Raw genomic sequence first — 9,937 nt, 5'->3', positions numbered from 1 at the left:
GTGGGTGTGCTGGTGGTCGTTCAAACGCTGAGGTACCACTGGATGTTATTCAGCGTTGGTCTTCACTTTTTCCCTAGAGCATTGTCTTCCGATTTTAAATGTACCTACAGGCTACAAACTCCTGTCTTCTCCAGCAGGAAAAAAACCCGCATAGGTATCTGAACATCAGTTAGAGGATGTATGTCAACCCTCTGCCTTGGTACTTAAACAAATTTGATGGGATGTAGTAGGGGTTAAATTTGCTTAATGCATTTGGGATTTTCATTGTAACTGTAAGGAACAGGAACTTGCCTTCCCCTCCCCCCATTCCATTACAAAATTGAAATAAAGGAGCAGTTGATTGCATTGATCGTATTTTGGAAGATACTCTAAGCAATCAGCCAAGTCAGGTAGGAATGTATTCAGTGAGCATGTGTTTGTAGGCAACCTCCATAAAGTTTTCTGTCTATAAATGATTTGCCTTACCAATCTAAATTTTTATGTAGCTTGTAGTCTTGTTTTTAAAATGTGTGGAAGAATTATTAAAACCATGTGATGACAATAATACTAATGTCGCATCATTTCAGTGAATTGTTTGTTTCCCTCAGCTGGACAATTGGCTTTTTCATGAAAATCATGCTCACATTCGTATATCATCCAAATCCTGAATGGTATGCTATGTTTCTATAATGGAACACTTTACCCAGAATGGGTGTCAGGGTGGGTGTGTCTCAGTTTGCTTGTGAGGAGAAATAGGGTAAGATCAAAGATGGCTTTCAGATTCTTGGTGTTATCCGTGCTATCTGTGACCTTGCAGCAACTGAATACTGTTACCCATGGAGTTGTTATTCTGAGAATTCCAAGCTAAAACATAGACTAATACACAAAAAGTTGGTATATATAGTGGTGAGTCTGGGTCAACTACAAGTTGCAGGAATGTTTGAGTTATTTCAGAACTAGAATTTTTAAGGTTAAACTTAAGAAATTAAGGCATATTTCAGTTACTTATCGAGACAGCTAATAGCATGCAAATGACCTTGATTCTGCCCTTTCTATTCAGGAGGTAGAGTGAAAGGGAAAGAGGGAGAGCCATGAGGCAGAGGTAAGGTTTCCGCTTATATTTTCTGTTTCAGAATTCATTTGTGTATAAGACAACTTTGAATTTTAACCATGTAGAAGACCTGAAGAGTCTTGACATGGCATACTCAATAAGCTTGTTGGGTGTTTCCATTACTTTAGGTGCTTTGATTTCATTTCACTTATGTGTACCTAAATCTTTCTAGGTTTTTAAGACTTAAAATTTTAACAGTTACACTGTCCCTGTAATACGTTTGCCAAAGCAAACAAAATGCAGATCTTGCAAAGATGCCTCAAACCACTCTTTATTTTTAGAACAATAACTGCAAAGTTCCTTGAAAAATATTGAAAGGGTTTGTATATGCTTAACTTTTCCAGCTACTCATGGTGGCTCTTTGGGATCCTTTCAGTATCTTAGCAGGTACCCTCCCCTGCCTTCATTCCTCTAGCAAAGGATTCTGGTTTATCTTGTGTAATAGAGAAATCTGCTCTGAGTGAACTTGGCTCTGTTGTATCTTAATATTTGCTCTGACATGAACTTCTTTTCCACCTCTGAGTTGCCCGTCAGATCAAGATTACTCATCAGGTGCTTTTGTCACCTGGTTACTGTTACCTGATGTCCTTTAGATGTGATAGGTCTGAGAATGTACTTCCTATTATTCTTTAAATGGTTTATTTTAAAAAACAAGAAGCCCAAAGTTAGTGTTGGTTATGTAACTTCATGCCACCTGCCCCCAAATAACAGTAGTAATTTGTTTCTCTGATTTTAAATTTGCAAGTCCAATATGCTGTGGGCTTTTGTCATTTTCCTCTCTCACTTTAAGTGCCCTCAGATGTCTATCTGGAAAGAAATGCACTGAATTGAAGTGGTACTTCAGTGCTTCTTCAAAAGAATTGAAGAAAAAAACTGGCTTCTTAATTTATGCTGTTCCTGTTGCCAGACTGGACTTCAGAGTAATTCAACTATTATGCAGACAGCTTGGAACAGATCATATATTTGCTTGTGTGCTAATGAGGAATATTCAGATTTCAAGATGGAAATGTGTTTGTCTTCAAGCTTGAGCAGTATGTATTTACTGGCACCCTTATAGTTTTGATGTTTAAGCATTTGATAACGCAGTCATAGTTATTAGAAGGTGTAATTTCTGTGGTTTCACCTTTGTTTCACTGTAGTGCACAGTTCATTGTTATGCTGGATTTATCATGCTATGGAAAAGTTCCTCTATACTTTTTGCTGTACGTATTTCTAGTACACAACTAGAATATGTAGGCATAATATATGTGGTTTAGAAGAAAGTAGCATTTTGTTGGAGACGTTAATTATATTTTGGGTATCTTGACTTTAAGAGCTTGTTTTCAAATTCCTTGATTTACTGTTCTTCAGTGGTCTTTAAGCCAGAGTTATAGAAGGTCATTTCATCAAGTCTGTTTCTTTGATAAGACACTCTTAAAAATGGCAACTAACGGGTACTCCAGGGAATTACTGATAAAATTCTGAGAAATCCAACTATGGTATAGCCTGTCAATAGGAAAATTTAATCTAAGGTGAGTCAGCTGTTGGTGTATGACTTGATAAAATATGAATTAGGTTTAGTCCTGTCAGCAAAGCTCTAGAAGTTGTTGCTATCAATACAAGTGTTCAGTTATATCTTAAATCTTACTCAGTTATGCCTCACATTGTGTCAGTCAGTGAATTTCATGGGTTAGCTGTTACATCAGTATCTTCAACTGATAATCTCTCTGTAGTCTCACTGTTGCAAAGCCAAATCATTTAAGATCAGAAGTGGCCAGTGGTCGAATCCCAGCCTGTGTAGGCTTTCTTTTCTCCAATTCAAACCTTTATTCCTAACTGTAACAGCTACTGATGAAAAAAAATCTAAGTAAGTGAATGAAGTAAGGATAGGGACTGTTTGTGCTTAGGACATTAGGGAAGAAAATCTTATCTATCAGCAGTACTACCAATGCTAGTGACTAACTGTGGAGCATTTCTGTACTGGTGTGAACTCAAGCTCTTGGACAGGGGATCTCTTTTCTCCTCTAAACCCCATAATGGCCTTCTAATTTGTTCAGAGAGGAGCCTAGTTAGCATTGCACATACCCCCTTCAGACTCTCTGATGTACATAGCTCCTGCTACATAATAATGTTTGAGACATACCAGAGGGTAGTTTACTACCTTCACTGTTAGAGTCTCATGCATCACTAGATGGCTTTCCAGGCTCCCAGCTGGAGGCCTACTTTTAGATGTTACTTGCCTTCAAAAAGTCAGGAGTCTTTGGCACCATTTTTCTTTTCTAGTAGCAAAGTAGTTATCACTATTACAGTTATTGTAAGAATACTCTAACACCTATATTGCTTTTCTTCCTGAGAGCATCTTTTAAAGAAAACATGAACCTCTCATTTTGTTGCTTTTTCTCCTGCCCTGATCTTCCCTCTTTGATAGGTAAGCCTTCCCTGGCCTTCACACATGATCTATTACAATGGCTGTATTGTTTTTGCTAAGCTGTACATTTTTATGTCCTACAACCTTCATCTCTTGTCAACTTTCACAGGAGTGATGCATCGGGAAGTGGATTCTCTTTCAGCTTTGTGATACAGAACTGCATCTTCCAGCCGCAAGCGTTGGTATTTTTTAACACAAAATCCTTTCCTTTCCTTTCCTCTTTGGTGCTAGAATTTGGTCATTTTTTTTTCTGGCACTCAAAGTTGGATTTGCTGTAATGAAACTCAGGACAGTGACTCTAGCAGGCACTGTTTGGGTCATACAAAGAGAAGATTGATTTGAGTTCCACAGTCCCACAGATGCTTCTTCTACCTCTTGGCGAGTGCTGCACAGAAAACATCTCTGGTGAATGTTTAGTCAGGACCACTGCAAGTATGAGATCTTCAAATCCAAGGAATCTTAGCTAACATGTTGGTAGTCTTAGCAGCTCATTTAGGAATGTTCCTGTTTGTTTACCTGAGTTAATATCTGAAAAAATGCCACAGGATAGATCCCTGTAGGTAGTTTCTTTAGCTTGCTTTACAGTTTGTGACCAAAGGTGGTGATAAAATCAAGACGCATTTACTGCATCTTCCTCTACTGTGACAGCCTGATGGGTCTCAAGGCCAAAATAAGACTAATCTGTCATGCTTTGCACTTAACAAATCCATGTTTGCTGTTGTTTTCCTCTAGTTATCTTCTAGGGAATTGCAAAAGATGTTTTTTGTTCACTGAGAATTGATGCTAAGCAGACTACCTCCCAGACTGCTCCTCTTTTCCTGTATTTGTGGAGACAGGAATGACATTTGTCCTTTTTTGGTCTTCTGATATTTTGCTAGGCCTCTGAAGTGCGTGAATCATTGAGTGAACCTCAATGATTCTGGCCAGTGTTCTCAGTACTTTAAGAAGAGATCTTCAGACTGGTTGGCTCTGAAATTTGATTCATTTTTTGAGGAAGTATTGCTCTTTCTGTATTCAGGCCACCTGATCACTCCATTTTTACTGTGCTAGTCATGTTAATGACTGGTCATGTTTCATATTTTTAAATGAAGATGGCTGTGAAAAAGGCAGTTAGATAAAAATTGAAGGGTTGTTTTGGAGGAGACCATTAAAATGCTTTTTCCCAGATTGCACATTTAATCTTGAAAATTTTTAGCTATAGTTACCATATGGGTTCCGGAGAAAGGAAGTAACTGAAATTACCAGGCCCTAATCCTTAAGGATTTCAAAGATTGTAGTTAGAACTGTAGTGGGAGAGAGAGCTCAATTTTTAGTATCATTCAGATGTGTTACAAATGAAATGCAAACAATTTAAAAGCATCCATGTTCCCATCTTGAATTTGTTGCTGTCACATAGGGGTCATTTTGTTAACCATTAATGAAATGAGTCCCCAGATGCACGTAACAAGCTGCACACATACACACGTTACTGCAGCAGGTTAACTTCAGAATGTCCATCCAGGCAGTCATGTACTGAGATTGATGGATGAGCAGACAGTTTTTTAAGTGCCTGCCTTGTATTTATGATTGTGACAGTCCCCAGTGTAGCATCTCTTTCTTCTAGAGAGCATGGTTGGAGGTCACAAAGTGCTTTTAACTGAGAAAAAAAGCTCAAAATGCAAATACCTGTTAGACAGCAAAGACCCATGCTGTTTCCTGCTGTCCAGTATGGAGTTGTTCAGTATGTTGTAATCTATAGGACCTTTAGGAAAGATGTAAGTGACTTGAGAAATGCTTTCCAAATACAAGTAGCCTCTATGTGTATTCATGTGTAGAAATTGGTACCTTTTTTTTTAATTTCCTGTTTTCCTATTTTCCTGAATTTTAACTTTTTTTGACTGTTGTTGTTGGGCACAGATACTAAAAGTTATTTGGTTACCCAACTCTTCCTGAAATCAGCTGGATTTAGCAACATGTTCCAGCCTTTGGATTAAACCTCTAGTGTCTTCTATCCAGGTTGGAATGAAAGTCTTTCCTAATCAGTCATTTGTTTTTATTTTAATCACTAAATAACTTATGTTTAATCCTCTAGGGAAACTGGCTTATCTTTCAGATAAAGCATTGGAAGTGTTCTCTATGCCAGAATGAAACCATTAGCTTGTGTATCATTTTCAGAGCTGAAGGGAAGTTAGTATGCAGTGAGAATATACATTTCTTGGGTCTTCACTGGGTTTGAGAGAACTCAGATTTCCACACAGATTTATTACACCTTCCAGTCAGAGAGAGACTTCTCCTAATCTGCCTTGCTTAATGCCTTGTCTCTAGTGGATTTTGGCCACTGTTGTAGCTGCACAGGAGAGACCCCCCGTTGTAGACAGAAATGAAGGATCTTTGAGGCGTGAACGGGTCCTATTCATTTCCATAATGGAGTTCTAACAATAAAGTCTGGCAAACGTAGACTGTTTTAGCAGGAAACAGCCCTTTATTCTGGCGTCTTGGCAGGGCTTGGGTAGAGTCCCACCATTCTTTCCCCCCCCTGGCCCTTGCTTTCAGTCTCTTGGCTGAGCCTGTTTTTTCTCTTGAGAGACTTCTGTTTTTATTAACTTGTTTTTGTACAGTGAGTTTAATGAAAGATGCTACTCTGGCAGTCCTGGATGTTGAAGTTTTGTGTAAATTTCTCCAGTGCGTATGTCAGACAAACATACTGTGAATTGTACAGTCTGTAGTGGATCACCTCTGTCTCTAGACTGCAGACTGGGGGTCTTGTTTTAATGCTGTTTCATTGGCAGATACAATTTCCATTTACTAATACAGCAAGTGCTATTCTAGACATTCAACAATTACTTTTTCCATGACACAAGTTGTGGTTTATGCTGGGACTCTAGAGTTAGATGAACAAACATTTTGTGGAGTTGACTCAAATTACAGTAGGATCAGAAGTTGAAGAGAAGAAAACCCCTAAACGTTAAGTCAGTTAAGTCACCTTAGATCATATATTTTTTGAGCTCTGCTGAGTTCGTAAGTAGTGAATTGAAATTGTTTTCCTTTTGGTTATTTGAGCCCTTGACTGTAACAATACCATTCTTGGAGTCCCCAACTCAGACAAATCACATAGCAGATTTTATAATTTTGTGTTTTATCAGGCAAATCTATGTATCCACTGGAAAGGATTAAATACATTTTTGCCCTTAGAGATGTCCACCTTGAGAATGCGCTGAAGTTCTCACTGTGGGGGAAAGGAAATAGACATATATTTGTGTATATATATATACACACACAAACACACACACATAAACAATGTGTGTGTTTTTCATTACTTTCATTACATTTTTCATTACTTTCATTATTTTTTCATTTCCCTCATTCTTGTGCTGAAATGTGATGATTGCTACCAGAAGTGAAATGTCCGCTTTTACTTTTAACTTCGAGTTCTTTGAATTATGCTAGGGCTTGCTTCCACTTCTTGGAGCTGGCAGAAGTAACGGAAAGGTGAAGTTTACCCGATTGTTTCGGTGATGGCTGCACAATATCTGAATGAAGAATTAATGTTGTGTGGAGGGAGCACTAATAGGGGTTTCCTCAATTTTCATGGTGCTGCACATAGGTCGTGTTATGAACTACTACCAGGATGCTGATGTTATCTTCATAACCAGGCAGATAAAACCCTGCTATGCTTCATTTGTATTTAGATGGCACTTTCATAACTGTACAGACTAGGAACTTTTTTTTGTTTAGATTACCTTGTTTGTAGATAAGGGGTTTGGAGCCTTACAGTACACACTAGAAGGTGAATTAAGTGCTGCTTGTTGATATTTCAAAGTGGGGTAACCCATCTAGTTCACCTACTTAGGTGGGTGTCAATATTTACGCTCCTGTGCAGAAAGATCCCAGGGTTGGATAGTGCTAAGTTTCCATTTTTGAGGCTCAAAGCTCCTGTATAACTCTTCTAATTCCCAGAAGTATTCAGAAGCTAAAGTGAGATGAAACTGTATACATACTCCCAGTCTGACAGGTGGAGTATATGTGGTTTTGAATCCCATCACTGTTGTTTCTGGTCACATACACTGAGTGACAATCAAATATTATACCTTGGTCTTCATAGTGTCCTCCTCACAATCTGGATGCTCAACTGTTAATCTCATTTGGAAGGTTGTTGGCCAGCATTCAAAAAAAATTGAATTGCTAGCATCTTCACAACTTCCTAGGCTCACCATCACCTTTTTTCCTTTTGCCAGGTGCATAGTTCTGACTTTGGAATCTGCCGTGTTAGCTGTGTCTTGGAAAAGATATAGAAACATTTCCATGTTAATAAAAGACTCCAGGCTTCCTGATGATCTTTCCAAAGATTCACATAGCAACTATTTCTGTCACTTGCTTTCACATTAGTAGATACTCTAATATCCCTGTCCTTTGGCAGCGAGATTGCTAAATGGCCTGTTTTGAGCTTATCCAACAGCAGGAACAGTTCTTTTCAGGGATTCTGCCTTAATCCTAGGTCTCATGGGCATTCACTTTTCTGCTTACCAGCATTGCTTTTTACATTAACAACAGCAAAGAAATGTGGGGAGGTACAAACTTTTGATGACAGAACCACGTTATGCTATCCTTCCTAAATATAATCTTTTTATAGCCACATCAAAGTTCCTTTCAAAGGTGGTCTTTGACTTCTACTTGAATTGGGTTATCCATTTGCAAATATTTTTCTTGAAATCACATACTTGCCAAGATGTGGAAAGACTTTACTTAATAGGCATCCATAGGGTGCTTTCCGTTTGCATGGAAGAACAAAACAGTTTCAAACATTTCAAAGCCTCTTTGTTGCTTATGTAAAGGGAATGAGGGGTCCAGCCCTCTGAATTCCTGACCAAATCTCATTTTGCATCTCTGCTGGCAACAAATTAGCCCATGTAATTGCTGCCACCAAGAACGAGTACACATTCTGCTCTTCATACACTTCCACTATTTTTGGGGGGTCTTTTTCTGGAAGAGATCCACATTTGAGATCTTTGCAGAATTAAAGCAGTGTCAGCACTTTGCATGTTCATCAAGCGAGGTCAGAACAGCCAAAGGTGCTGTCACTCGTTTCAGAGGGACATTTTTACAGTTGGCCATGCAACATTGATTGTAAGTCTCTTGTAGAATACTTGCCAGTAGTCAAAGAAAAATGGAGTATTACACATCTCTGGGATACCTGCAGTACAAACAGTCGGCTTCTTTTACACTGACGTGCTCCAAAGGGTACATCCAAGTTGAGAGTTGGTAATTTGCCTGCTTTCCTGTGGGCCAGTTTGAATAATACAGGTAAGTTAACAAGGGAGAGCTCATCTTTAAAACAAAGCAGTGAGTGTCACACACAAACTAGGCAACTTTTTGTTTGACGTTTCTGGGCTCAAGGTGTGTAATAAGCGGGACTGTGACTACAGTTTGCTGTGACTTGGGTGGCGTGTGCTGTGGCCGTTCTAGTCTCACAGGTAATGTTCTATAAACTTCTACGTGCTTTAGGTCTCAAACATGATAAGGCTTAATTGTACTGCTACAAATCCTTATCTGCATTGCTTTTGTTTTTACATTCCTTAGATGTTAGTGACCAAGGGGCAGACTTTTTTAACCAGCGCTTTATTGTGCTAGTGACTGAAGATGCTGGTGCGCATTAGATACCGGTCCTATAAGAACTTCCTCTCATGTAAGCAAAGAATTTGCTCTGTATACAGAAAACATCATCAGCTGTAAATTCAGTCTGCTTGTTCAATGGAAATACAGACTCATCCTATCTTCAACTCAACCTCAGATTAAATTCCTTAGGAAGACACTATAGCTTTTATTGACCATTACTTTTTGGGGTCAGTGCTTGTATCTAAACTAGGGCATCCAGATGAGCTTCTGTGCTCCTGTTGTGGTTTAACCCAGCAGGCAGCTAAACACCACACAGCCGTTCGCTCGCTTGCCCCCCCGCCCCACCGTGGAATGGGGGAGAGAATTTGAAAAAAAAGTAAAATTTGTGGGTGGAGATAAAGACAGTTTAATAGGACAGAAAAGGAAGGGAAAATAAGAATAATGATAAAAGAATATACAAAATAAGTGATGCACAATGCAATTGCTCACCACCTGCCAACTGATGCCCAGCCAGTTCCCGAGCAGCGATCGCTGCCCCCCACCGGCCGACTCCCCCCAGCTTATATATTGAGCATGATGTCATATGGTATGGCATATCCCTTTGGCCAGTGTAAGCACTACTTAGCAACAACTAAACATCAGTGTGTTATCAACATTATTCTCATACTAAATCCAAAACACAGCACTGTACCAGCTACTAGGAAGAAAATTAACTCTATCCCAGCCAAAACCAGGACAGCTCCTGGGCACAGGAACATGCCTTGGCTACATCCTCTTGGAGGGCAAGATGTGAGCACAAATGAACCTCTCTGTCTTTGTCCCCCTCATACATTCCTTGTCCATTGTTT

At 39.2% G+C, this 9,937-nt stretch overlaps 1 protein-coding gene across 1 annotated transcript in view; it reads left to right on the top strand.

The window, feature by feature from the left end:
- Positions 1 to 9,937, top strand: part of WARS2 (tryptophanyl tRNA synthetase 2, mitochondrial) — a 45,721-nt gene that overhangs the window by 545 nt on the left and 35,239 nt on the right. The gene's annotated exons all lie outside the window — the stretch shown is intronic.

The sequence above is a fragment of the Aptenodytes forsteri genome, unplaced genomic scaffold (genome assembly GCF_000699145.1).
Source record: "Aptenodytes forsteri isolate BGI_AS27 unplaced genomic scaffold, ASM69914v1 Scaffold216, whole genome shotgun sequence".
Classification (NCBI taxonomy): Eukaryota; Metazoa; Chordata; class Aves; order Sphenisciformes; family Spheniscidae; genus Aptenodytes; species Aptenodytes forsteri.
The sequence above is the reverse complement of the archived record's forward strand: the minus strand, read 5'-3'. Positions and strand labels throughout refer to the sequence as shown.